The sequence below is a fragment of the Perognathus longimembris genome, chromosome 20 (assembly GCF_023159225.1).
Source record: "Perognathus longimembris pacificus isolate PPM17 chromosome 20, ASM2315922v1, whole genome shotgun sequence".
Classification (NCBI taxonomy): domain Eukaryota; kingdom Metazoa; phylum Chordata; class Mammalia; order Rodentia; family Heteromyidae; genus Perognathus; species Perognathus longimembris.
Window position 1 is genome coordinate 30,365,608 of NC_063180.1, and position 27,591 is coordinate 30,393,198.

At 50.3% G+C, this 27,591-nt stretch overlaps 1 long non-coding RNA gene, 1 other non-coding gene and 1 pseudogene across 2 annotated transcripts; 1 reads left to right on the top strand and 2 right to left on the bottom strand.

The window, feature by feature from the left end:
- The first annotated feature begins 15,060 nt into the window (after window positions 1-15,060).
- LOC125368197 lies at window positions 15,061-17,007 on the top strand (annotated as a pseudogene).
- A 5,544-nt stretch (window positions 17,008-22,551) lies between these two features.
- LOC125368353 lies at window positions 22,552-27,165 on the bottom strand. The gene is made up of 3 exons (XR_007214224.1): window positions 26,565-27,165; window positions 25,442-25,589; window positions 22,552-22,855 (listed from the first exon to the last, which is right to left on the bottom strand). It is a non-coding gene; the product is annotated as an uncharacterized LOC125368353 (long non-coding RNA).
- On the bottom strand, window positions 23,421-23,547 carry LOC125339147. Its single transcript, XR_007208436.1, has one exon. It is a non-coding gene; the product is annotated as a small Cajal body-specific RNA 15 (non-coding RNA).
- Window positions 27,166-27,591: the final 426 nt, after the last annotated feature.

Sequence of the window (27,591 nt, forward strand, 5' to 3'; positions counted from 1 at the left end):
TCCTATCTCCCTCCACGAAGTGCTCCAGTGACCTTCCTACAAAGAGTTGCCTCCTGCTGGCAGAGTTGGGGTTTTGTTTTGTTTTGTTTCTTTTGTGGTTTTTTTTTTTTTGGTTTTTGGGTTTTTTTGCTTTTTGTTTTTTTCTTTTTTTGATTTTTGTGTTTTTTGTTTTGTAACATTCTAATAGGCAAGGCTGCCATATTTCACTTAAAATAGGATTGTGGATGAAGGATTGAGAGGGTTTCAGAATTGGAGGTGAATGTAGGGGCGGTGTGGCCTGGGCCACTGTAGGTTTGTGGTGATTAGCCCTGGTCCAGCCAGACCAAGATGATAGTACAGGTTTTGGCCCTTTCTCTACGTGGGAGGCAGACTGAAGCGCACTTTATGCTTCTTTGTCCTCTGGGGAAAGGGCTTTTGGATTGGCTGGGAGCCGCCACTGCAAGGGAAGGCAGTGTTGTGGGAATGGTGGCACTAGAGAGGTTCTTGGAGTGCAAGCCCCAAGCACAGTCCAAGCTCCCACTCCCCAGTACCCTGCTAGCATGCGGCTCCAGTCCAGTCTCTTGGCAATCACTGCTTTCCTTAATCTGACCCCTTCTCAGGGATGGATCCCAGAGACTTGGTAGGGGAAGACAGTGAGTCCCAGAGAGCTAAACCTCTGAGCCCAGCAACAGGGCTGCTGTTAGCTGGGCAAACTCAACCCCAGTCTGTGGGGCCAGCGGGTTGCCCAGCCCCCCATCTGCCCTGGCCCCTGACTGCCAGGGCTCATCCACTTACTTCTTCCTAGACTTGCCAACACTTGAGTGCTTCTTCCTTGGACAGCCAGTCGGCCTGCAGGGCTCCAGGGCACAGGACAGCTCGTAGCTAAGACAAATGAGCCGGTGAGGACACCAAGTGCTGTGTACAGCTCCCTGCCAGAATTGGCCTGGGCTTGGGGCTTGGTGGCCCACCTGCCATTAGGCCCTCCAGAGTGTCAGTCCAATCCCCCTCACCCAGGTAACACAACTCTGTCCCTCTGGACTCCCTCCGAGGGACGGCCCCTCTCCCTGCCCCATATAGTGGCAACCTACCTGGCATCCTTGCTGAGCCGCTCCAGGCCCCTGAACCACTCAGTAAAATGGTGGTCCACTCGAATATTATAAAAGCTGCAACTGTGTTGCTGCTCTTTCATCTGCTTGATGATCTTGTTTTCCTGGCCATGGACAGCACAAGGGCAGTGACAGGGCTGGGCTGGCCAGGGCTGGGCTAGGCTGTCTTGGAAGGGTCCCAGCTCCTCTGCTGCTCTAGCCACCCAACCTCCACTGAGCCTCCCAAGGCTGCTGGGGACCTCACAGCCATGTCCTTACACTCCATCCTGCCAGCGGGGAATCTCCTGGGTGCCACCTCACAATCCACCCTCCCTGGGGTAGGACTTCTCTATCCTGACATTGTCCGCAGGAGGAAAGAGCAGAGGGGCAGGCCTGACTCCACCACCCTGCTGGTTCTCTCTGGGCAGCCTGTTCTCTCTGGGCAGCTACCTTGATCACCTTGTTCAATTTCTTCACTTTCCTTCTCGCCACCTACAAGGCAGAGGGCATTGCAGTTAGAATGGGGTCCTTTTGCCCTTAGGACCTCTGAGCAGGGCCTCCTCTAGCCACGGGATCCCATGTGCATGCACAGAAAGAGGACCAACTTGCAGAGGGCAGGGCTGGGGACCCAGCATGCAGTCAGGTGCAGACAGTGTGAGGACTGACCCTTCTGTGCTGGGAGTGACATTGTGGCTTCAGGGGAAAAGGCCTGGCTTGGGCCACAGGTTGTTTGTCTTAGAAAATCTGCTTCCAGGTGGGGCCCCAGATCCTCCCTTATGGGACTTGAAGTCCCAGCTGGGCTCTGTGTCCACAGCACAGGGGTCAGGCGGCTGTGGGCGGCACCTGCTCCCAGGGACATTGCACTCAGCTCAGTGGATGGCCTTGAGACCACCAGCAGTGCCAGACTCAGGAAGCCAGCTCCAAGCGGCCAGCTAGGTCCTGGCTACTCACAACCTGGATGTTCTCGTAGTCCACCTGAATCAGGATAAAGTCTTTCAGGATGATTCTCAGATAGGGAGTGATGCCGTTGCTCATCGCCTGTAGGATTGGCAGAGTGATGGTCAGAGCCCAGGGCCCACCCCTCCCCAATCCCAGCGGACTTCTCAGCCAGGCTGCATCTGCACAGGGCCTCCCACAGCACAGGGTCCTGGAGAACCTGTGAGCCCTCTGTCCACAGTCCCTCCCTGCTGCTTGCAACTCCAAACAGTACAGGTCCAGCTCTAGGCTATTGTATGCAGAGCACAAAGGGTAGTAGCCCACCTCTGCCAACCAGCCTCCCTCTAGACTCTGCCAAGCCCTGGCTTTGCTGGCTCTGCTTCCTCCTTCCCATCTGACAGCTCACTGATCAGGGCTCCAATCTCCCACAGTGTGATCCTCCCTCCTGCTTGCCGCCCTCGGGCGTGAGCTCCAAGGCTAACAGAGCTAGTTAAGGCTAGCATTTTCTCAGTGAGGCATCCTGGCCAAGGTCTCAGTCACTCACCATCTTTTGAGACTCCCTCCAACATCGTTTGAGCAGCTTCTCCTTGGCAGTCAACATGAAGGTCTCCTGCCGGGATCGAGCATGCTGTGAGTGAGGGCTTGTGCACCCTCCTAGTTGCCAGTGTGTTCCTCATGCTATGCATTTGGCTGCTGTGCAGGGCCAAACTTTTTACGGCCAAGCTGACCAATTCTAGCTCAGGCTTGGCCCCAGCATTCACTGCTGGGCATCTCCCCTGGACACCGGGCCTCCTCTGCTTGCTTCCTCAACTGCACAGTGCGCCTCCTGGCACTGAAGACTAGACAGGGTCCTCTGCTTCCAGCCTCCAATGGGTGCTGACCTGCCTGGCATGGGGGGGGTCAGTGCCTCCTCAGAACTCTACAGGGTTCACTGCTTTCTCCTTTGGGGGGCAGCACACAAGCCAACCTGGGTGGTTAGCCTTGGGAGCTGTGTAGCCCTTCCTATTTTCCAGTAGAAAACTGAAGGATACAGAAGGCTGTTGGGCTGTCCTGTGGCCTCAAGGGCTGTAGGGAAGGGGTCCATGAGCTTCTGAGTAGAGTCCACTCAGCTAGCATTTCTCTGCGGGTCAGGGTCCTCCCAGGAGTTGGGCACAAAGGGAGAGTGCCATGGCGTTCCAGGATCCTTCCTGAACCCAAGGTCCTGGCTCTCCTCGGCTGAGTAGGATGGGGTTCCTGAATCCTGCAATATCTTCCCCTGGCTCCGCAGCCCAGGCCCATGGGCTATGGCAAGAAGCTCTCTCTACCTGTGTGCAGCGCAGCTGGGACAGGAGCATCCCGGGGCCTACTTGTGGACATGAGTGTGTCCAGCATGGGAGGAGATGTGCCTTCTGCTGCTCTTGAATGGGAAGAGCTCCGGAAAGTCAGGAAAGAAGGACCAGGACTTGGTTCCTTTCTCACCTTTATCTTTGGGGGCTTGTTTTCCTAATTTGTTTTCATTACCACTGCGAGACTTCAGGGTCTGGGTGTTCTTTGAAGGTTGAAGCTCCTAGTGGCTGGGCTACCACCTGAGCCACAGCTCCATTTCCCCTTTTGGGGGGTCATCTCCCAGTTTTCCATGCCAGGCTAGCTTGGAACAGCAATCCTCCCATATCCTCTTGTCAGAGTTGGAGTTAGGTTGAGAGGCAAGAGTTAGCAGTGCTTGGCCAGCCCTGTTTGTCAAGGCCTTGGGCTGTGCACAGCCTCTGCTGTGGGCTGGGAACCTCTCAGCTGGGATCTGAGCATGAGCAGCATCAGCTCTGTGGATACATTGAGAGCCCCACAGCGCCTCTGCTGGCACAAGGCTGCTCTGGGTGTTTGCACCCCAACTCAGGGGGCCTTTATGCATTTGGCCAAGAGGCACCCCTGAAATGCCCCTTGCAGAGAAGGCCTCTTCTGAACAATGTGTCAAAACAACGAGGGGCAGGAGTCAGTGGAGGCATCCTGCATGCAAGCCAGCCTAATGTGGGGAAAGGCAGCCATGTTTCTGGGGCCTATAGCGCATTTGGCAACATGTGGGTGGGTAGAAGCAGTCCCCAGTCCGGGAGATTCTCTGCTTCCATGGACCACCATATGTTCCCCTTCTATCTCCCAACCAGAAAGACCTCCTAGGACTCCAGGGCTCTTGACCTGCATGAGTGCCTGTCAGTCATCTCTTTCCTTGCCTTTCCCCCCAAGAGAAGGGCAACCATGTGGCCACACCCCTTCAGCATGACTGCCCTCTCCAGCTCTGCCCTCTGCCTTCCCCTCCTCATAGCATACCTTCAGTAGCAGCTCTCTACTGTTAGAGTAGTTGTTTTCAGGAGAGGTGATCTCGGCCAGCTTTTGGAATGTGAGCAAGTCCTTCCTGCAGGAGCGACAGAGTGAAGGTGACAGTTGGGAAGGTGTGGGAGGAAGCCGTTGGACTCCATTTTGTATGGGCAGCAGGCCTCCCACAGAGCAGCACAAGAGTGTCCAAAACCTTTTGCTGAGTTCCCAGACCCTTGGACCATGAGCAGTTTCTTGTTCCTGGCAGAAAGCTGTGCTATCCCACTTCCACTAGTCAGTGCTGTTTCATTTCAACAAGACACAGATGTATGGCCACCACAGAAAACCTGATAACCATGTGTCTGTGTGTCACTGGATTTACACGAGTCTGTGTGTGTGTGTGTGTGTGTGCCTGTATTCAGTGGCTGAGCCTGCCAAGGACTGCCTAAGCTGTGCCAAGGCAGCAAGTGTGCCATTCACATTTCATGGCCTGGACTTTGGGACCCCAGCTCAGGGAAGTTGCTCTCTACCATGCTTACCCTCAGGGCATTTCCTGGTTGAATAGCAACCTACCTGGAGACCAGTTGCCACGACCTGTGCAGACGCCAGATGGCTCTGCTCTGCAGGCCAGACATGATGGCGTGCAGTGAGGAGAAATTCCTCAGGACGTAGCAACCCTGGGGAGGAAGATTATGTGAGCTTTTGCTGGCACCGCTGCCGCTTCTTACCCTGGACAAGAGAGAGATGCTTGGAGTGGCAGGGCTTGGAGGGAGCTAGGGCCACCAAGGCAGCTTTTGGGGCCCCACACTACAGGCTGAGGAGCAGGACAGGGGGAAGAGCCAGCCAGGGGTGACCTGGGACTGGCTGGCTCTGCCAAGCATGGGCCTAGCAAGGTGGGACTGTGCTCCACACAGCACCTGAGCACAATTCCAAGAAGCACAGGAAAGAGAGATTGGAAGGGACAGTGAGAGGCCAGAGACCAGACAGCCCATCCCCTACCTCAGCCACCTGGATACAAAATTCCAGCAGACCGGCTCTGACTGAGGCATTCATGCTGAGGTCCCCAAGACAGAGGGTTGGAACCAAGGACACGACGTTGTTAAAGTGTATCAAGATGGCCCGGATGCTGCGGGCCAGGTGCGGCTTTCCCCTGCTGTACCTCTGGGACCAGTTGTGTAGCATACACTGGACGGGCTCCGCCTTCTCAAAGAGCTCCTGTGGAGGAAGGCCAGGGTTGCCAGGCTCTGTCACACAGAACAGTGCCCACGCCGAGGCCTGGGATCCCTGTCCCCACACAAACACGAGCACGCTCAAACACACACACACACACACAGAGACACATGGCTCTGGAGTTCAGAGCAGGAAGTAGGACAGCCCAGCCCCTGGGATTCTCTGGATCTGCTGGGCTGACTGCCCAGCACACCAAGCCCCACAGGGACTCCAAGGGAACTAAGGTGGGAAGGAGACAGTGTGCTTGACCAAGTGCGCTCAGTCTTCCCAAATGCCTTTCTGACCCCTGAAAAACTTCATTCGCCCAGGCCCAGCCAGCACATGTCTGTGTCCAAAACCACTGGTCTAAGTCCTACCACAAAAACTAGCACCCTTTCCCATCCCTGGCCTTAGCTCCCATCACGTTCACTTCAGGTGCCTGCTGAGGGAGTGAGGAGACCACCGGCGCCTGGTAATTTAGGCTGAGCTCTATCCTGCCTGCCTCTCTTTCTGCTCCACCGCTTGATTCCACACAGTTCCTGGCATGGGAGCAGGGCTCGCCTCTTTAGGGATTGCACTTAACCAAATGGTCCTAGACAGACAGGTGCCAGGTGTGCTGGGGCTGGGGCTGGGGCAAAAATCCTTAGGCCCCAGGGAAAGGAAGCTCAGGCCTGGGCAGCAGAGGGCACAGGGAACCCAACCCCCCACATGCAGCCCAAACCAGCCCCTCACCACATCCATCCTGGTGAGCTGTTTCGAAATCACGTCGGGAACTGCAGTCAGGGCAGGAGCCACCTCCTGGCTGGCCCCAGTCTCTCTGCCCACCACAGGATGGTGGCAAGGTTCTTGGGCAGGAGCTGCTGCCCAATGCAGCTGCGAATGGCCAGAAGTGGAGGGAGCCTGCTTCTTCACCACGGCCAGGCAGTTATGGGACACTTGCTGAGGTCTCCAGGCAGCGAGCCCTGGAGCACAGGCATCGCCTGCTGCTGTTGAAAGCAGGCCCAACACCGGAGTCGAGCTTCTCGGGCATTCCCTCTCATCCCCGGAGGCTGCTGTGTCCTCACGCCTGAGATCTGAAACCATGGTGGAATCTGGCCCCATCCGAGCACTCCATGATGGTGTGTGGGAAATTGGGGCTCCTACGAGGAGGAGCACAATATATAGTGCTGCTCCAACACACAATGCCAGAACTGGTGTTTGCACCAGAGACACCATCGCAGCCAGGGGCAGACACACGTCCAGGTCTGCACTGGGGGCTGCGACTCTGACACTGAATCCTGGAGCCGAGCTAGATCGTGGCTCCGCCGCAGGCCTGGAGGGTGGAGCTCCATCTACACTGTTCACCTGAGCCCAGGTGGCCGATGGCTCCAAGTCTGCGTGACATTCTATACCTCTGACCACGGCAAGAACCATGGCCGGTACTCCAACCAGAAAGAGCACCACAGCTGGTGCTCCAAGAAGGTAGAACAACAGACCTAGGGTGAGAAGCACCTCCAGTTCTGCACTGGAGTCTGGTTCTTTGAGACTGAGACGAGGAGACAAGGGAAAACTGGGCTCCTTGTCATCGCTACTTCCCATTGCTCCTTGAGCACTGTGCACCAGAGCCAAGCTGGTAGGTGACTCTGATTTGGCACAAGAATTGAGTGCTCTGAAAGCATGGAGCAGCAGCATGAGTACTCCCACAGCTGAGAGCAGCCGGTCGGGTCCTCCGGAGAGAAGCAGCGCCAGGGCCAGGATCAGGAACACTGGCAGCTCAGCACTAAAGGCCGGCTGGCTGCAAGGGAGCACACGAGCCCAGCTGGCACACGGCTCCCTGTTGGCAGCACTCCATGCTGGAGCTCCATCAGCACCGGGGCCCCGAGCCATGGGGGAAGCTGGCTCCGATGGGACACAAGAGCCTACAGCTCTCATGGCACAGAGCAGCAGAGTCAGTACTACTAATCCAGAGAGCAGCCCAGCTGTAGCTCCCAGGACAAAGAGCAAGAGAGAGAAGGACAGAAGCAGCTCCAACTCAGGACTGAAGGTTGAAGAACTATCGCCTAGAAGGGGAGCCAAGGTGGATGCTGGCTCTGCCTCAGCGATGGCTTCTGCTGCAGGCTGGGCCCCAAGCACAGGCGACAAGCTGGAGCAGGGCTGCATCTCCCCAGCGCCCACTGCTGCTTCTCCTACACTCAACCCAGGAGCCCCGGAGCAGGAGGGCTCCAGCTCAGCACTGGCCGCCACTGGTCCCTGGCCACTAAGCTCCGAAGCCCAAGTGGGGGATGATGACGTTTCCCCGCGGGCTGCTCCTGCCCCTTCAGGCCGTGGCAGCAGAGCCGGCGTGGCCCGTGGTTCTTCATCCACACACACTGGTTGGGCTCCCAGAGGCCTGCAAGCCGGATTCAAGGCTGAAGGGGTCTCCGCTTGGGCAGCCGTCCGTGCTCCACCCAGTGTGCTGGGGGCCACCTTTAGACATGGAGCGCAATCCAGCTCGGGAGTCGGGGTCACAGTCACCAGTGGGGCTGCTGCTGGAGCTGCAGGAAGACACAAGACCATCTCCACGACTGCTTTGCAGCCCAGTCTTTGAGGAGTCCCACAACACCCGCCACCCTGGGGTTTCCCAGCATGGCATCTTCCCCATATCCTAGAGCTCAAGCTGGGCCCATGCTTGTCTTGCTCCGGTTCCAGGGCTCCATTGGGAGCCTGCTCCCTGGGTTGCCCTGAATCATCCACCATGCCCAGCCCACAACTCTGAAGCAGGCTCCGCACCCATGGACTTGCCCTGGATGGATTCCTGGATCCCCAACTGCGCCAGGAGATGGGAGACACCGCGCTCCACCTCGGAGCCACACATATGGAGCCGCAGATGAACCAAGAGGCGCTGGAGGCACGGATGCTGGGCAGCTTCTAAAAAGTCCTGGGGGCGATGATCCAGCCAGGTGTTTATGAGACCCGAGATGGCACTGGAGGCACATGGGTGGCAAGCAGAGTCTCAAAAAAGGCCAGCACCTCCCATGGTCTTCTTTATCCCCCTATGTTGCTCAAAGTCCTGGCAGAGACCAGTATTTGCCAACACGAGCACCTTTGAGCTATGCCACCAGTGCCAAGCCATCCCAGGCCAGGCCTGCAGACAAGCTGCAAGGAGCGCTGCAAGACCCACAGCTGGAAACAGCTCTGTCCTCTTCTGCAAGTTGCACCACCTTCTTGCTCTCTCCCCTGGGCCTCTACACGCTAGACTCCAAAAAGGCTTGCTGTCTTGCCTGGCACGCACAGGGTTCTGACACATTTCCTTGGAAACTCCTCTGCCTCCTTCCCCAGCAACCCACATGGGCTGTCTACACACTTCACACCTTCTACTTGCTGATGTGCCTCAGGGTGGCCCTGAGCTGTCATCCTGGCTCCTAACAGCGTGTCCAGGGACCTGTCCAAGGACACATGTCCCTTGACCTAAGCTGGACCTTAAGGAGAGCTGGGCAAGCCTGGATGACATGGGCTGTGCTGAGGATGGATTCTCACAGGGCTCTGTGCTGAGCCTCAGACTCCACTGGTATTGTATACTAGTACCCAGCCCCTAGATTCTTCCTCCTCCCACAGATGGAGCCCGCAACCCAAGTCTCTGGTGACAAGTACAAGAGCAGAGGGCTCCTCGGTTAGCCAAGCCTCACCCTGCAAAACACACACACACACACACACACACACACACACACACACACACATTTGTCAGCACTGTGGAGGCATGGGCCTTCCCTGGCAATCAAATTCCACTCACTAGCAGAGCTGGTCCCGAGGAATGACCTCCTGGCTGCAGTGGGGAAGGGCAGCCATCTGTCCTGAGGAGCCCATGGGGGCTTCACAAGTCTTGAACCTGTGGAGGAATTTAAGTATCACTGGCCAGCCCAGGACAGCTGGCACATCCTGCTCTTCTCCCATCTCTTAGCTCATTGCCTGCATCATGGCCTTACCATTCGTGCTACTTGTTATCTCTGCCCTGCATGAGGACAAGCAGCTCTTGCCCTGATCAACTGATGAGTCCAGGTGTCTTGCCTCTGCCCTAGACATGCCTGCTCTGTCTACATCTAGGTTGACACCCTTCGCCCAGCAAGCATCGCTTTCCTTCTTGCTAATGAGAGACACTGCTTTGTGGGAGGCCTCAAACAAACAGAGTCAAAGGGAAGAGCCCGCAGCCCCACACGGGACAATGGAAGCTGCCAGCCAGGCCTGGCCTCTCCAAGGACTTCCCTGCTCGATTGCCCAGGCAAAAACAACTGCCAGAGAGTGAGTTTCTAGGCACACTCATTCCCAAGGCTCCCAGTGCAGCTGAGGAACCCCATCCCATTCCAGTTGGCACTCACCTTTGGAAAAGTAGATCCAGGACCTCCTGGGTGTCCTGAAACATCCTGTAGGTGTCTAAGAAATTGTAGATAAAGATGGAGTCCTGGATCAACTGGGCAAGCACCAAGCGCTCTACATGCTCCTCCGGTGTGCCTGCCTTGAAGAACTCGGACCCGCAGGCCACCTCCATGCCTGGGGCCAAGCCATCTTCATTCTAGAGGACGACCATGGAGGGACAGGTCAAGTGTGACCAGAAGACTCATCACCACTCACTTGACTCAGGTACCTGAAGAGAAAAGACCCCACACAAAAGAAGGACACACACACACACACACACACACACACACACACACACACACACACACAAACACACGGCAGGGAGAGCCTATGAGGGAGCCTGGTGAGTCGGCCCACCAGTTTCCGGCCCTTCACTGCCCCATGTCACCTGTGTTGTCCTCCGGAACAATCTCCGGAGGCGACGGCAGAGGCCAGGGCGCAGCCAGCATGGACAGACACGCGCCAAGCAGCCTCTCCGCCTTTCATTCAGGCCTGAGCCTCGACGAATTTGCCAACAACAACCAAACATTTTTCAATAGTCACGATCCATACAAGTGCACGGTCTGTGGCTTGTATGGACTGTGGCTGCCTCGAAGCACCAGGGCTCTAGATTCTCTGAGCCATTGTGAGGTCATCGCTCCACAGCTCATCAGTTGAGCCTTTCTGCCCTCACCTCTGCAGAGTACCCTCCCTGTTCATGCCTTGGATGGGCCTACCCCAGACCCCCACTGGCCAGGGTGACCCCACCTCCAGCTCAGTGTCCCAACCTAGCCCCTGACAGTGGTGTCCACCTTCAGGGAGATCAATCCATGTGGTGTCCTAAGCACACTGTCTCTCCCCACCCACATGGGACCCTGGAGGTGACATTTCTCAGAGGCTCCAAGGCCACTTGGCCCTGATCCCTGGGGATCCCATTCAGGCTACTTCCTGCCAGATCATCAAATGTTGGGGCTCCTAAGTCCCCATCTCACCAAGAACCAGAAATGGCCCACGTCACTCAGGTTCTCCCTTGGCAGCACAGAAAACTAAATGTGTGGTGCTGGGAATATGGCCTAGTGGTAAAGTGTTTGCCCCATATACATGAAGCCCTGGTTCAATTCCTCAGCACCAAATATATAGAAAAAAGCCAGAAGTGGCACTTTGGCTCAAGAGGTCGAGTGCTAGCCTTGAGCAAAATGAAGCCAGGGACAGTGCTCAGGCCCTGAGTTCAAGCCCCACGACTGGCAACATAAACAAAACAAAACAAAACAAAAACAAGCTGTTTTCACGTGAATGGCTTAAAAGAAAATAAGTTTGCTGATCTAACAATTAGATTAAAAAAAAGAAAAACTAAAGGCGTTGGCTCGGAATATGGCCTAGTGACAAGAGTGCTTGCCTCGTATACATGAAGCCCTGGGTTCGATTTCTCAGCACCACATATATAGAAAAGGCGAGAAGTAGCGGGTGGATCAAGTGGCAGAGTGCTAACCTTGAGCACAAAGAAGCTTGGGGACTGCTCAGGCCTGAGTTCAAGCCCCAGGACTAGCAAAAAATCCTAAATGCAACTTGAGCAAGCCCTAGGCTTCTGCTGTGCCATCTAGAAAATGCTGCTTGAAATTCTTTGTAGGCATTCTTGGGATCCTAGGCAGATGGGAATGGCTGAGACTCAGAGACCAGGCCCTTGTGCCATAGACCTGCCTGTTTCCTTCCAGGACTCCCAGAATTGAGCCCTGTGGCTTGGCTCTGCATGTGGCCACTGAGCTAGAGGACACACTCACAGGAGCTTCTTGGTGCCCAAGCCCCTAGGGCCCTCCCCTCCACATAGTCTGCTTCTCCACACCTGACTGCTAAGGAATGGGACAGGGGGAATGACCACCAAGTTCCAGGCCAGAGAACTTGGGACTTGGGGTGGCTCTGTCTCTCTTCTTCCTCTCTCCTTCCTGTCTGTTCCACCTCCCATCCCTGATGCCAAGGACTCATCTGCGATAGTGTGGGCTGCTGTTTGGGAGGCCTCAGGGTTCAAGAGCCCCCAGGGCCCATCCACCAGACAGAAAAACAACACAAAATGGGGGCTCAGTTCAACAGGGCACTGCTACTGCCCACCTTCTGCCTCAGTGGAGCCCATAGCCACCTCCTCTTGGAAACCAGAAGGACGAGGCCTGGCTGGAGCCTGCAGGGTTCGGGGATCCCAGGCCTTACTCCGTGTGTGGCTGGTTGTCAATGCCGCTTTGGGAGAGGCTGTTCTTTGGGCCCTGAGTCCTGTCTTGTCCACCCTCCTCCAACCTGTCTCCAGCCATCCAGGCCTCCTCCCCGATACTCAACTCCTTCTGCTCCTTTCCTGCTGTGGATTTCTCTTCTTCCCCTATGCTTTCTTTTCCTATGAAATTGTCACCCTAAGAGAGGTCTTATTACCCTGAGATGTCCAATTCCCATATCTCTGTTCACCAGTGGCCCACAGAGGCACTGTCATGTCTAGCCCCAGGCCAGTGGCAGGTGAGGCTCAGGGAAACCAGGAGGATACCCTGATCCTTTCCATCCCCAGTCCACCAGGCACTGAGGCCATGACAAGGCAGTGAATGCTCTGGCTGATGGGTGTGGCTGAGCAGTCACCTTGGCCAACTGCACATGCGCTGCCCGCTCAGGGTGTGGTGATAGCTCCATGCCTGATGGTCACCTCTGTGGTGAGGATCACTTTTCTAGGCAAAGGCATGATGCCCAGTGTGTTCAGGACATGGAACACCCTCATGGGTCATTTTGGCCTCGTTGGTGACAGCACAACTACAAGGCCCATGACTTGGAACGACCTCCAGGAACAGCCAGCCAGGCACCAGTGGCTCATGTCTGTCATTGTAGCTACTCCAAAGGCTGGGCGTCAAAGCCAGCCCAGGCAGGGTGTTCTTGACACTCTGAAGTTCCAATGAAGCACCGAAAAGCCATGTTCTGAACATCGCTTAAAGTGGTAGAGTACTCGCTTTAGGCACATAAGCAGAGAGACAGTGCCCAGGCACTGTTAAAGGAATTTCACTTTGTTTGCTCTTTTTACATAGCAGATAGTAGTAGCTCCCTTGTGTTCCCGCCTCTGTTGTCATCTCCGCTAGTACTTGCCGCCAGAGTCAGAAAAGCTGTAGGCTTCACAACAAAGAGTCACAGAATTACGGTTTCCTACAACCTCATAAAATTGATGTCCAGGGCTGGAAATATGGCTTAGGTGTAGAGTGCTTGCCTAGCATGCACGAAGCCCTGGGTTTGATTCCTCAGAACGACATAAACAGTAAAAGCCAGAAGTGGCGCTGTACCTCAAGAGGTAGAGTGCTAACTAACGTTGAGGACAAAAAGAAGAAGAAGCCAGGGACACAGCTCAGGTCCTGAGTCCCAAGCCCCAAGACAGGCCTAGCCACGACTCAAGGCCTAAATAAGCTGCATGGAGGGGCATGGCAGAGAACACTGGCAAACACAACAGCACCCACCAAGCTGGGGTCAGAGCCCTGCATCCAGAGGGTGCTGGGGGGGGGGGTGACAGTGTGGGGGTCTGTGGCATTTGGGTTTGTGTGAGATTTGTTCCAACTGTGGCCTTCTACGTCTGAAGGTGCTGTCAGTCACCCTAAGCTTTCCCAGCCACACAGCTAAGCCCACGTTCAAGCACACTTCACAGCAGAAGCCATTTTTGTTACACTTCCAGGTTTACTGGATAAAGGAAAAGCTGAGTTTCAAGTCAAGCTGTACCCATTAAGTAACACTACAGCTGAGCATGAGAAGATCCGTGGTTTCGTGGTTAAGAATGTGTGTGTTGAACAGGACTGCCCGCATCCTCTTGGGTGTCCGAGCTGTCTGCTGTGGCAACCTTCCTTACACTAGGACACGACTGTGAGCAGCAAACCATAGCGCGCAGTGAGGGGAGAGCCGTGTTGGCACCTAGTGAACTTCAGAGGTTTTAACTTAAACCTGCTCTTTCTCTTGGTGTTCAGACTTCAGGAAAAGGGTCTGGTCACAACTTCTAGGATGCCTGAGAACATTTTATACAAGGCAACTTGGGTCTTAGTTATGGCGGAAGTGCAAACCTGGTACTTGGATCTTCCCAACTTTAACCTTAGGTCTGAGAGTGGCCTTTACCTGGATGAGGCGAATGTGTGCCTCAGGCACCACGCGTGGGGGCTGGCCCCGAGGTCTTCCTGTTTGGGGATGTCTTCAGAAGCCACACGGACAGTGTAGTTGGAGCGTTCATCCACCTCCACCTCCCAGTAGATTTCCCATGACGGCGACACACCTGGGTTTACAAAGTGGAAGCATGGCCCAGGGCTTCCTCCCCCACCCCTTGTTTCCTGCCACACTTCACTGTGAACTTTCTGAAATGCAAATCTCATCCTGCACTAAATCTTCCAACAGTCCTCTCCTCCTTGACTTTGTCCTCCATCCCCCCATTTCCTCCATGGCCCGCCCTCTGCTGCAGCCTGGTGAGATTCCTTGTACTATTAACTGACTCCTGACCCTCCTCCCATCCCGTCCAGAGGGCCCGCCCTCCCAGAGGTCACCTTCAGATCTCCCCTGCCTGCACTGGCCTCAACCTTCCCACCAGCTATGTCTGTCCATCTGCTTTTCCCTCTGTGACAGTGTGGTTAGGGAAGTCTCCAGAACGTTCTCAAGGGCCATGCGTTATGTACCTGCTGAACCGGGTCTGGCTGGGTGGTGGCTCCCTGGCTGGGGTTTTCCTTTCGCTTCGAACCACCGTCAGCTCTTCCTCAGCAATGGTCAGCGCAGGATGGCAGGTGTCCTTGTTCAGGTGGAAGGCACTGCCTGTGGGGAGGGAACATGGGGGAACCCCGGGCAGTCACTCTGTGCAGTGGCGGCTCTCAGTTATTCAAAACAACCTTTTCCCAGAGGACAAAGAAGAAGCATAGAGTGCACTTCAGCCTTCTTCCTAGGTAGAGAAAGGGCCAAAACCTTTAATATCATCTCCCCTTGGTCTGGCTGGACAGGGGCTAATCACCACAAACCTACAGTGGCCCAGGCCTCCTCTCCCCTACATTCACCTCCAATCCTGAAACCCTATGAATCCTTCTTTCACAATCCTATTTTAAGTGAAATATGGCAGCCTAGCCTATTAGAATGTTACAAAACAAATACAAAAAAAAAAAAAACAACCTAACAAACAAAGTAACTCTCTACAGTGACCCTTGTGAGCCTGGGGGGGGTGCCAACTCCTTGGGGGAAAGTCACTGGAGAGCTTCCTGGAGGGAGATAGGATCAGCTTCTTTGAAGAGTCATGAAGTCACACTGTGTTGGGCTTCCTGTAGCCCTGCTGACATCCCTGGTGGGTCTCCCTGAATCACAGAGCTGTAACAAAGCACTCTGTGCTAGTGGTGTGAGCAAATGTCTCATTCAGGAGCTTGCCATCGTGGGCCGGGAGAAGGAAATTTTTCCTGCTCTAAAGAGTGTATGCTGTGTTTTGGGGCACTTTGGGACAAGTGCTGTGATTGTGGTGGTATGTGTCATCCTCGGAAGTACAGTGACACTCCTCCCACTTCAAAGAGCACAGTAGAAGAACTGCATGAGCCTATCCCCTCTCTCTTCAGGGCTCTCACAGAAGGAAACACCCAGTTGAATTGAAACTTTGTTTCCTTCCCTCGTGCAGAAGAACTTTCAGAACATGAGAACCTGGTTTCATTTTTAGAAACTGTGAACCAGCCTCATTACCCAAATGTGTGTGTTCCAAAAAGTAATGTTCATGGCCCTTATTCCAGTGACAAATTGCACCCGTTTACCGTGGTCTGTTTTGATGACCGCATGTCCATACATCAGTGTAAAATATCCTGTGAGTCTATGAGAGCATCCAACTACTGCTAGTTTCATAACACCCGCTGTGAGTACAATGGTCCCGAATGGGTGGACTATGGTAGTAAAACAATCAAGTCTATGAACTGTATGTTTTTTTTTCAATTTATTAATTAAATTTTGTTGACAAGTTGTTGTGTGAAAGGGGTAAAATTACATACTAGGGCAGTGAGTACATTTCTTGTGATATCTTACACCCTCATTTTTCTTTCCCTTCCCTAGATCAGGTAGGCATACATACAATACCCAGTGTACCAAAAACATATGCAGTAGCCTCGTGGCATACGCCAAAGGAAATTCAGCTAGAACTTTAAATATAATGACAACAAAAGAGTTTGCTTATCCTTGTCTTATGTGATCATACATATATAGCTTTTGAGCTATTGTGATCCACTGAGAGGTCTATTTTAGACCTTTCTATGTTTAGCAGTTGTTTGGTTTTAGTTACATAATGTAAAGTCGCTGACCCAAACCTGTGGGAAATACCATTTGACAAGAAGTTTTTTGTTTTACAGACTTGGTCTCTAGTGTCCCCCCCCCCCCACACACCTTAATAGTCATATATCATGGAGACCATGCCCTTTTGTTTCCTGTGTTCTAGGCTTGTCTCACTCAACATTAATTGTTCAAGTTCTTACCATTTCCTTGCAAATACCAATATTTTATCATTTCTAATCACTATGTAGTATTCCATTGTGTATAGGTACCACATTTTTTGGATCTATTCACCTGTAGAGGGGCATCTGGGTTGTTTCCATATTTTGGCTATTGCGAATTGTGCAGCGATAAAAATGGATGTGCAGATGTCTTTTTGATATCCTGGGAGCTGTTGTTCAGGACAGATGCCTAGGAGTGGTATGGCTGGGTCATAGGGTAGGTCTATGTTGAGCTTTTTGAGGAACCTGCATACTGTTCTCCAAAGTGGTTGTACTAGTTTGCACTCCCACCAACAGTGGAGAAGGGTTTCTCTTTCCTCGCATCCCCTCCAGCATTTGTTGTTGCCTGAGTTCAGAGTATAGGCCATTCTAACTGGAGTGAGGTGGTATCTCAGTGTTGTTTTTATTTGCATTTCCTTTCCTGCCAGGAATGTTGAACATTTCCTCATATGTTTCTTTGCCATTTTTATCCCTTTCCTGTGAAGTCTCTCTTTAGCTCCTTTGCCCATTTAATAACTGGTTTACTGGGCTTGGAGGGGCTTAGTTTTTTGAGTTCTCTGTAGATGGCAGTTATTAGGCCTTTGTCTGTTCCTGTGCTGGTGAAGATCCTTTCCCATATGGTTGGCTGTCTTTGTAGTTTGGTGGCCTTGTCTTTACCTGTGCAGAAACATTTTATTTTGTAGAGGTTCCATTCGTCGAGACTCTCCTCATCTGCTCTGCCCCTGGGACTCTGTTCTATCCTTCCTGTGCCTATAAGTTCTAGCGTCTTTCCTACTCTGTCCCTCAGTAGTTTCAAAGATTCAGGTCTGATGTTGAGGTCCTTGATCCATTTTGAGTTGATCTTGGTGGATGCTGATAGGCTAGGGTCTACTTTAGGTTTTCTACATATGGCTGCCCAGTTTTCCCAGCACCAGTAGTTGAAGAGGCTATGTTTTTTTCCATTGTATGTCTTTAGCTCCTTTGTCAAATATCAGCTGACTGTAAGAATGCAGCTTTATTTCTGGGTCTTCTGTTCTATTCCATTGTTATTCAGGTCTGTTTTTATACCAATACCAGGCTGTTTTTGATATGATGGCTGTATTATAGAGCTTGAAATCTGGTATTGTGATACCTCCTGCACTGCTTTTTTGCCTGAATTGCTTTGGCTCTTCTGGGTGTTTTGCTGTTCCATATGAATTTATGGGTTGCTTTTTCTATTTCAGTGAAGAATGTAGCTGGGATCTTGATGGGATTGCATTGAATTTGTATAACAATTTGGGCAATATGGCCATTTTCACTATATTGATTCTGCCTACCCATGAGCATAGGAGGTCTTTCCATCCCCTTGTGTCCTCTTTGATTTCCCTTTTTAGATTTTTGTTTGTTTGTTTGTTTTGGCCAGTCCTGGGGCTTGGACTCAGGGCCTGAGCTCTGTCCCTGGCTTCTTTTTGCTCAAGGCTAGCACTCTGCCACTTGAGCCACAGCACCACTTCTGGCGTTTTCTGTATATGTGATGCTGGGGAATTGAACCCAGGGCCCCATGTATACGAGGCAAGCACTCTTGCCACTAGGCCATATCGCCAGCCACCCCTTTTTAGATTTTTATAGTTCTCATTAAATAGGTCATTCATGTCTTTAGTTAGGTTGATACCTAGGTAATTTATTCTTTTTTAGCTATTGTAAATGGTATTATTTCCATAATTTCCTTTTCTGCTTGTACATTGCTGGTGTACAGAAAAGCTGCAGACTTTTGTGGGTTGATTTTGTATCCTGCTACTTTGCCAAAATGGTTTATTAGGTGTAGGAGATTGGGGACTGAGTTTTTTGGGTCCTTCAGATATAAGATTGTGTCATCTGTGAATAGGGATAGTTTGATTTCTTCTTGGCCAATGTGGATCCCTTTGATGCCCTCCTCTTGCCTTATTTCTATGGCTAGGGATTCCAGCACTATGTGGAAAAGAAGTGGGGAGATTGGGCATCCTTTTCTTGTTCCTGAGTTTAGGGGGCTGGTTTTAGTTTCTCCCCACTTAATATGATATTAGCAGTTGGTCTGTTGTATATGGCTTTTATTGTTTTAAAGAATGTTCTATCCCTGTTCTCTCCAGGGCTTTTATCATGTATGGATGTTATCATGTATTTTGTCAAAGGCTTTTTGGGCATCAACTGAGATGACGATATGATTCTTGGTCTTAGCTCTGTTTATGTGGTGAATTACTTTTATTGATTTACAGATGTTGAACCATCCTGTGTCTGTGGTATGAAGCCCACTGGATCATGATGTATAATTTTCTTGATCAGTTTCTGGATCCTGTTAGCTAATATTTTGTTGAGGAGCTTTGCATCTGTGTTCATTAGTGATATTGGTCTGTAGTTCTCTTTTTTGTTGGGTCTTTGCCTGGTTTGGGGATGAGTATAATATTAGCTTCCTAGAATGAGTTTGGGATTTCTCCCTCTGTTTCTATTTCGCGGAAGAGTTTGAGGAGTATTGGTATTAGCTCCTCACTAAAGATTTTATAGAATTCATTGGTGCATCCATCTGGGCCTGGGCTTTTCTTTGTTGGGAGGCTCTTGATTATCCTCTGTATCTCCCTGTAAGTTATTGGTTTAATTACTTGATGTATTTCTTCTTGGTTCAGTTTGGGCAGTTTATACTTCTCTAAGAATTGATCCATTTCTGTAAAATTGTTGTTTAGTGAGTAGAAGTTCTGGAAATAGTTCCTTATGGCTGTTTTAATATCATGTGTATTTGTTGTAATTTTTCCAGTGGCGTCCCTGATCTTACGGATATGAGCCTCTTCTTTTTTTTTTGTAAGTCTTGCAAGGGGTCTGTCAATTTTATTTATTTTCTCAAAGAACCAGCTTTTAGTTTTATTTATTTGTTGATCTATTTTCAATCAGATTTATCTCTTCTTTAGTCTTTGTGATCTCTCTCCTCCTAGTCATTTTAGATTCAATTATTTCTTTTTTTTTTTTTTTTTGGCCAGTCGTGGGCCTTGGACTCAGGGCCTGAGCACTGTCCCTGGCTTCTTCCCGCTCAAGGCTAGCACTCTGCCACTTGAGCCACAGCGCCGCTTCTGGCCGTTTTCTGTATATGTGGTGCTGGGGAATCGAACCTAGGGCCTCGTGTATCCGAGGCAGGCACTCTTAGCCACTAGGCTATATCCCCAGCCCAATTATTTCTTGTTTCTCCAAATGTTTTAGTTTCATTGTGAAGTTATTCACCTGCTCTGCTTCCATTCTTTTAATGTTTGTGCTGAGGGCAATGATCTTGCCCCTCAGCACTGCCTCAGCTGTATCCCATAGGTTTCTTTGTGATGTATTTTCATTGTTGTTGTGGCTTACGAATTCGTTAATTTCATCCTTAATTTACTCTGTGACCCAAGTGTTAGATAACAATGAGGGGTTTAGCACTTCAAGAGCCAATCTAAGACATTAATATTTCTATTACACAGATAATTCCATGGATTGCCAATTTTTCTAGGGCATATGTGAATTACAAGTACTTTAAAAAATACTTCTTTAAAACACATATTTTAGTATATAAAATAGATCATGTTTGGATACATTTGTAAACACTAGTTGTTAGATCATTTATAACACTGTAAATATTATAAACATTAAAGCCCTGGGACTGGGAATATGGCCTAGTGGTGGAGTGCTTGCCTGGCATATGGGAAGCCCTGGGTTTGATTCCTCAGTACCACATATATAGAAAACACCAGAAGTGTCGCTGTGGCTCAAGTGGCAGTGTGCTAGCCTGGAGCCAAAAGAAGCCAGGGACAGCGCTCAGGCCCTGAGTTCAAGCCTGAGGACTGGCAAAAAGAAAGAAAAACAATGAAAGCCTTGATTTTTCCTGTTCTTTCCAATAAATCTAGTGAATATTCAACGTACTTTGGCCTTTTGAGAGGCTGAGGGTTATCTCATTTATACAATTGATACTTAGATATTAGTATGTCCTTTCTTACTTTTTACTTGAAGTACATTTGTTTAAAAGTGCCTGAAATCGGGGCTGGGAATATGGCCTAGTGGTAGTGTGCTCCCCTCGCATACATGAAGCCCTGGCTTTTGATTCCTCAGCACCACATATACAGACAAAGCCACAAGTGGTGCTGTGGCTCAAGTGGTAGAGTGCTAGCCTTGAAGAAAAGAAGCCAGGTACAGTGCTCAGACACTGAGTGCAAGCCCCAGGACTGGCAAAAAAAAATAAAAAGAACAGGACAGTGAAGAAGAGGGAGACAGAAAGAGAGAGAGGAAGGGAGGGAGAGGGACAGAGATAATAAATGAGAATCAGATGTTTTGGTATTTTTGCCAAATTGGGGGCTTGTGAACTCAGGGCCTAGGCACTGTCCCTGGATTTTGGCTCAAGGATTACACTCCACCATCTGACCCCCAGCACCACTTCTGGCTTTTTCTATGTATGTGGTGCTGAGGAATCCAAACCAGGGTTTCATGTACGCATGTTAGGCAAGCACTGTACCGCTAAGCCACATTCTCAGCCCTTGGTTTTGGCCCTGTTTTTTTTACCCACCTGCTCACAAAAGCCACCTTCAGGTATGGCTGGCCATGCCTCAGAAATTTGCTGTGACAAGTTCCCTATTTGATAGATTACATTCGAGTTGACTTGTGCTCACCTATAACATGGCAGCCATTCCTTCTTCCTAGTACACAAGGAAAAGAATAGCCACACAGTAGCAGGTGCAGGGATGAAGAAAACCAAAAGTCCAATGTCCTTTAGCACATAGAGTACACTCAAGTCTCAGTCATAATAGGACAAAAAGGCCAAGTACAATGTTCAAGGTTCCTCACTCGTTCTGGTAAGGACAGTCTGGCCACCATCTGTCATGATTCCATCCATATCTACTGATATTACGGTTGTGTCCCAATATTATGCTCTCCTGGCCTTTCCTCACTGGATAACTGCATTATGTTAGAGCCCCTCTTGCTCTATGCACTGAGCTGTTTTTCTCACAAGGTCCTCACCTCCCCACTCGATACTGAACCAGCACTGCACCACTCCAGCACTGCTTCAGCACTCTAACCTTAGCACCTCTAGGCTGCCTATCCCACGAAGGCTGTTCACACTAACCCTGGGCTCATGTGTAACAAGCACACCAAATAAAACATGCTGAGGAAATGAGTGTGATCGGCATTGGCCTACTGCTGCTGCTGTGAGGGACGGCAGGGTTCTCCCGCACCCACTGCAAAGGACCTGTGGCCGGGGGGTAAACACCAGGGAAGGAGAGCGTAGCTGAATGGTGAGACTTCTGGTACAAAACGACACACAACCCACTCCTGGGTGTTGTGCAGATGAGGAACTGCCCTGCAATGTGCAGGAAGAGACTGGAAGCCAAGACCTGGGAGGTGTTGCTGTCCGGCCCATGACCCTGGACAGACACCCATCTTCCACCACTGCCTCCCTTCAAAGGGAAACCACTCTGGGAGGTTTATGGTCCACCGAACAACCACCAACACAGTCTTAGCAAGTGCACAGAGCAGCACGGCATCCTGGAGAGCAAAGTGGACCTTGGGTGCCTGCCTCACCGCTTGGCCATCTTAGCTGCATTCTGTTACCCAGTTAGCACTGCACACAGCACACCGAGGCTCGAGTCAGGCTCCGAGCAAAAACTCCACTCATGAACCAATGCAGACACAGTTCCAGTACTGTGCCTCTAAGCACAGGCCTGCCCTCTTCTCATCACCTAAGATTTTGTTAGAAACAATCTAAAGCCTGGCACTGGTGGCTCACACCTGTCATCCTAACTACTCTGGAGGCTGTGTTCTGAGGATCACGGTTCAAAACCATCCCAGGCAGAAAAGACCCATGAGATTCTTATCTCCAACTAACCACTCAAAAACCAAAAGTGGAGCTGTGGCGCAGAGAGCTCCTCAGAGACAGCACCCTAGCCATAAGTAAAATAAAAATAAAGATAAAAATAATCTAAGCTGGTACCCCTCACTCTCCACTGAACTGTTTCAGTTTAAACAGTAGCACGGATTTTAGAATTAACCACTTACCCTGACAATTTCTCACACACCACCCCCTTCCTTGCCCCAAGATGAGGTACAGGAGGTGTAAGCACAGAAATGGCTCAGATTTTAAACAACTGCAATAGATGTCCACTTATTCAGATACATTCTTAGTATATGATGGGGCAAGGGTGAATTCAGGCTCTACTAGGCTTCATGGAGTACTTCACGTTGTAATTGTTGATGAACGGAAAAGTGGATAAGAACTTGACACTGTAAGACTTTAATAATACTTTTATTTAGCAAGAAAAGAGCTACTTACAATTACCTTTGACCTGAAAATCCTGTCAGAGGAAACCAGAGACTACTTTGCAGCACTGTAGTTCTCAGCCTGCCGGCCTGGGCCTCTCCATCTTCTCCAAGAAGAAAAATTAAGTCCAGAACAAATAACCCCCAAAAGCTTTTTACTTTTCCAGTAAGGTACCTCAATTCCTTAAAATAACCATGAATAATCTGATGAAACTAAATTTCAGCGAGGAAAAGGTTTACCTCATGGAATTGCTCACTGGAAACTTGTTGACAAGTCTGTTAGAAAACAAAACAGAAGACATTTTAAAACTCTTGACCACTGTAGCCACAATCCCTGACACTGGGAGATTAAACAACAAAGGATATAAAAATCTGTTCTTCTCTTAGCTTTACACATATCAATTTTAAACCCTTAAGGTAAGTCATTACACTAGCTTTTGCGCTTCACATTAACAAAGGGAATGAAGGCCTGGGTAAGTGATGGAGTAAATGTCCTGGAGTTCACATTCCAGTGCCCCCCAGCCCCCACAAACAAGGAGGGGGGTATGTAAAACAACCACAGAGCCTTTGTGAATACTAGCAAGTATGGGTGTATGTGTGTGTTTACCAGAGCTTGAACTAAAAAGGACTAGAGCTCTCTGCTTTTCTGCTCACGGCTGTCACTTTACCACTTAAGTTACACCTGTAGCCCAGCTTTTTTGTTGGTTAGAGAGACTTTTCTGCCTAGGCTGACTTCAAACCTTGATCCTCAGATCTCAGGCCACCAATACCTTCTTCTCCACCTTTCTCATCTAAAAATTCACCACTCTTACTTTCTATAAGACAATGGAAAGTATCCAGTTGCTGTTGGTAGATAAGTAGGTCTTGAATTTACTTTGCAAACAAGACCTGTTCTATCTACCTTTTCCTTTAGGAGGCTAAAAGCAGAGTCGACTTGACTTCAAGGACTCTATTTCCTTAGTCTCCAGGAGAACACGGTCCAACACTGGTCTTTACCATGTCAAGATATTACAGGAAAGATAACTGAACTGCAAGCTTCAAGAGATCTGAATTCTTCACATATGCTTCCTTTACTGCAACCTATGGTTAATTAACCAGATGCAAGATGAGAGTTTCTGTTTGGAAAAACCAGCTCATCTGGTTTGTTTGGGTTTTTTTTTTTGCCAGTCCAGGGGCTTGAATTCAAGGCCTGAGCACTATCCCTGGCTTCTTTTTGCTCAAGGCTAGCACTCTACAACTTGAGGCACAGTGCCACTTCTGGCCATTTTCTGTATATGTGGTGCTGGGGAATTGAACCCAAGGCTTCATGTACACAAGGCAAGCACTCTTGCCACTAGGCCATATTGCCAGCCCCCAAACCAGCTCATCTGAAGTGGTGCTGTGGCTCAGTGGTAGAGCACTAGCCTTGGGTTGAAGAGCTCAGGAGCAGTGCCCAGGCCCAGAGTTCAAGCCCACACGTACAGCACAAATGAATGAATGAATGAATGAATAAATAAATAAACAGCTCATCTAGTCAGCACCTGCCATTAGGAAAGATGACAGGAAAGGGTGACTGGGACCCACACACATTGGTCCTTGTGCTGAGCTGCTACCACACTCCAGCTGCCACACTCTGGTGGGTTCTCGTTTCACACAGTATGCCCCACCGGCTCACTGTTTTCCACTACCACCTATCCCAGAAAAATTAAGCACAAGTTTCTGACAGCCTGCTTTTTCTTTCAACAATGAGATGTTCTTGCTGTTTTGCTTAAAATCCTGGTGGGATTAAATTATCATGTATGCGAACAGCTTATAGTTGATTCAAACAACATGTAATCTTACTCAATCAAAACCTTCTTGTAGTTTGAACCCAGATCCTAATCTTACTATCTCCCCATTTTCATTCCTAAACCTAAATGTGACTCTTGTTCCTTAAAAGGAATTTAAGGGCTGCAACCTTCCAAACTGACATTTCTCACTTGTCCATTTTTTAAAGCAAGAACACATTTTGGAAACAGATTTATTGGGTATATACATTAATATTTTACAAGTCTGTCTCTTCTTCTGCCATGCAGAAAGGCCTACTTTCCTATTCCCTTTCTCATCTAAGATCCACTGAACTGAGAGGAAAGGAGGAGAAAACAAGCCCCATCCAGAAGTTAGGACAACACTGAGTAAGTTTTGAGACAGCATCACTGATTTTTTTTGTACCACCTACAGTTTATAAAGCAGCTCATAAAACAGGTCTGCCCTTCCCTGTCCACCTAATTTCTGTACAGCTCAAAAACAACTTCTGAAGCCAGGCATCAGCGGCTCAAGCTTGTAACTAGCTACTCTGGAGTTGGAATCTGAAAATGGTGATTTGAAGCCATCCAGAAAAACCTGAAAGACTCTTTTCTCCAACTAAGAAGCCGAAAGTGGAGACATGGCTCAAGTGACTGCTAGAGCACTAGCCATTAAGTTTAAAAAAAGAAAAAAAAAAAAAAGTCAAGCTGAGCAAGACTGTCAAGCCCAGAATTCAAGCTCCAGAACTGGCACCAAAAAAAAAAAAAAAGTCAAGCTGGGCACTGGTGGCTCACACCTGTAATCCTAGCTACTCAGGAGGCTGAGATCTGAGGATCATGGTTCAAAGCCAGTCCTGACAGGAAACTCTGTGAGACTCATCTCCAATTAACCCATAGAAAGCCAGAAGTAGCACTGTGGCTCAAAGTGGTAGAGCATTAGCCTTGAGCTGAAGAGCTCAGGGACAGTGCCCAGACCCAGAGTTCAAACCTATGACTGAGAGAAAAAAAAAAAAAAAATCAAACAAAAACCCCACCTCTGGGAAGCACTACCAGACTGCTCCTTCCCTTGCCCCAGCCAAGTTCTGTGCCACATACTCACCTGCTTTACAACAATGAAATGGCTGTTCTGCCACCACTGTGTCTTCTCCACCTGGCTGTAAGCAGATCAAAGACAAGAGCTGTGCTCCCGTAATCTCTGAGTGACCAGAACCTGGGAACAACTGCTTTCTGCTTCTAGGGAACTTGATCTGAAAAGAGAATTAAGACGTAAATGTCTTCAAAGTTACAGGAAAAAATGCTTTCTCGGAAAGCACAGCAGCTGGGGAGTGAAGAGCAAGGTGAGGAGCTGAGGCTCTGAGAGGACAGCCATCAGGTTGAGAGGAGAGGTGACAGGTGACTTTTTATCTGATAAAAGAAGGGATATAGAGGAACCTGGGGGTGGGGGTGGGGGAAACAGATGTGGGAAAGATATGGTTCCTGAGTGCAAGAAAGCACACATTTAATACATAGTATAGTTTTGACTATTCCTAAGACAGCCCAAAAGCCTATGCATGTTTTAAATTTGGCTCTTGAACCCTTCTAGAAGATAGTATGTGGAAATCACTGCAGCCCCCTTGGTGGTTGTTTTCTTTCTTTCTTTTTTTTTTACCTTTTTCTTCCTTTTTAAAATTGCTATTGTTATTGTAAAGGTGAGGTATGGAAGGGTTTCAGTTACCTAAGTGAGGTAATGAGTATATTTCTTTTTGGACGGTGTCCCCCCTTCCTTTGCTCTCTCCCTTGGCATTTAAGGCACCACGTGACTGTGGCTATCTGCTCCTTTTAAGATCTAAGGCTTTTTATAAGGAAATGATGTCCTGAACAGGTTATGCCAAGCTTAGGGGCTCACAGCGATCGCGGATGCTTCCTTCTCACAAAAATAATTGTATAAGAAGCCCGCCCCTCCCCCGAGTAATACACAGCAACAATTCAAGAGGCTCAGTATTTGAATCCTCCACCCCCACCCCATAGGCAACTTTTTGCCAAATTTATGTGTTCTCCGTAGGGTAGAAATCAAGCAGAGGCATCCATCGTCACTGACATCTCCTTTCCTGAAAGGATGTCTAGGGTTCTCCGGGAGTGGAATCCCATCTGGCCTTATTTTAGGTCATCCATCTATGCTCCCAGCCCTGCAAGGCTCCAAAGGAGCTGTTGCCAATTTCAAAAAGCACCACCCAAACCCTCACCTGTGCCTGCCGCCGGCCTGCCTCCGAGGAGGGCGCCTTTGGTCGAGAGGGGCGGCGGGTGCGGGACACCTGGCTGGCTGACAGAAAGGGAAAGACTGGAGGCCGGGCGACCCCCCCGCCGAGGCCGCAAAACCCTCTCCTTCCGGCGGGAAAGAGCCGCTTCCGGTTCCCTTGAGAGACCGGAAGTCCCGCCCCACGCAGCAGCGCGGCAGAAGCGGATTTCCGGGCTGAGTTCCCTCGGCAGGTGAATGGGCGCCGTGGGACCGGGCGCCGCCCGAGTCTGGCGGGCTGGACTGCTTCCGGCGTCCGCGGCACCCCTCGTGAGGTGTCTCAGTCTGGGACTCCCGGTGTGAGCTCCTCACGGCCCCTGCGGGGCGCCGGGAAGTGGTCACAGGGGGTCGGGTGCGAGCGCTCCGCTCCTGCCGGCGGCGTGTAGGACCCCCGCCCAGTCCGGCCTGATCGGAACTCCGTGGGCCCTGAGACTCCTTCAGTCCCGGGACGGGCCTGAGCCTTTATGGTTGACTAGTGTCGACCAGCTGACGACATTTTTGAGGACCAGGCAAACCAGGGGACCACGATAATTACGACTGCGATGCAGCTTAGTCCCAGCGTGGTTCTTTGGATCTGAACGAGGTCTGTGGGTCGGACTGAGAGAAGTCCTACGGTGTCACATGCAGAGTTCTAAATAAGAACATCAGTAGAGAAAAGAGCTGACATACAGGCTGAAGAGTTTGGGTTCTGTTCTCTACTTAAAACTAGGAGCAAACCAACCTTTCAGCAGAATACTTGTGCCTTGAAGGATGAATTTGTTAACCGTTTGAGCCAAACCCACTTTGAATTCTCCGAAGTTTAAGAGGACCTGGCTCCTTTTCTCTATTCCCTGCTGGGGCTGGAACCTGTACCAGTGCCTCAGGACACACTGCAGTGGAGGTGTGTGCTAGAGTGGCAGCGATGACAGGGCTATTAGCACGACATATATCATACGAGCTTTGAAAGATGATTGACAGTTAAGAAAATTGACAGGATG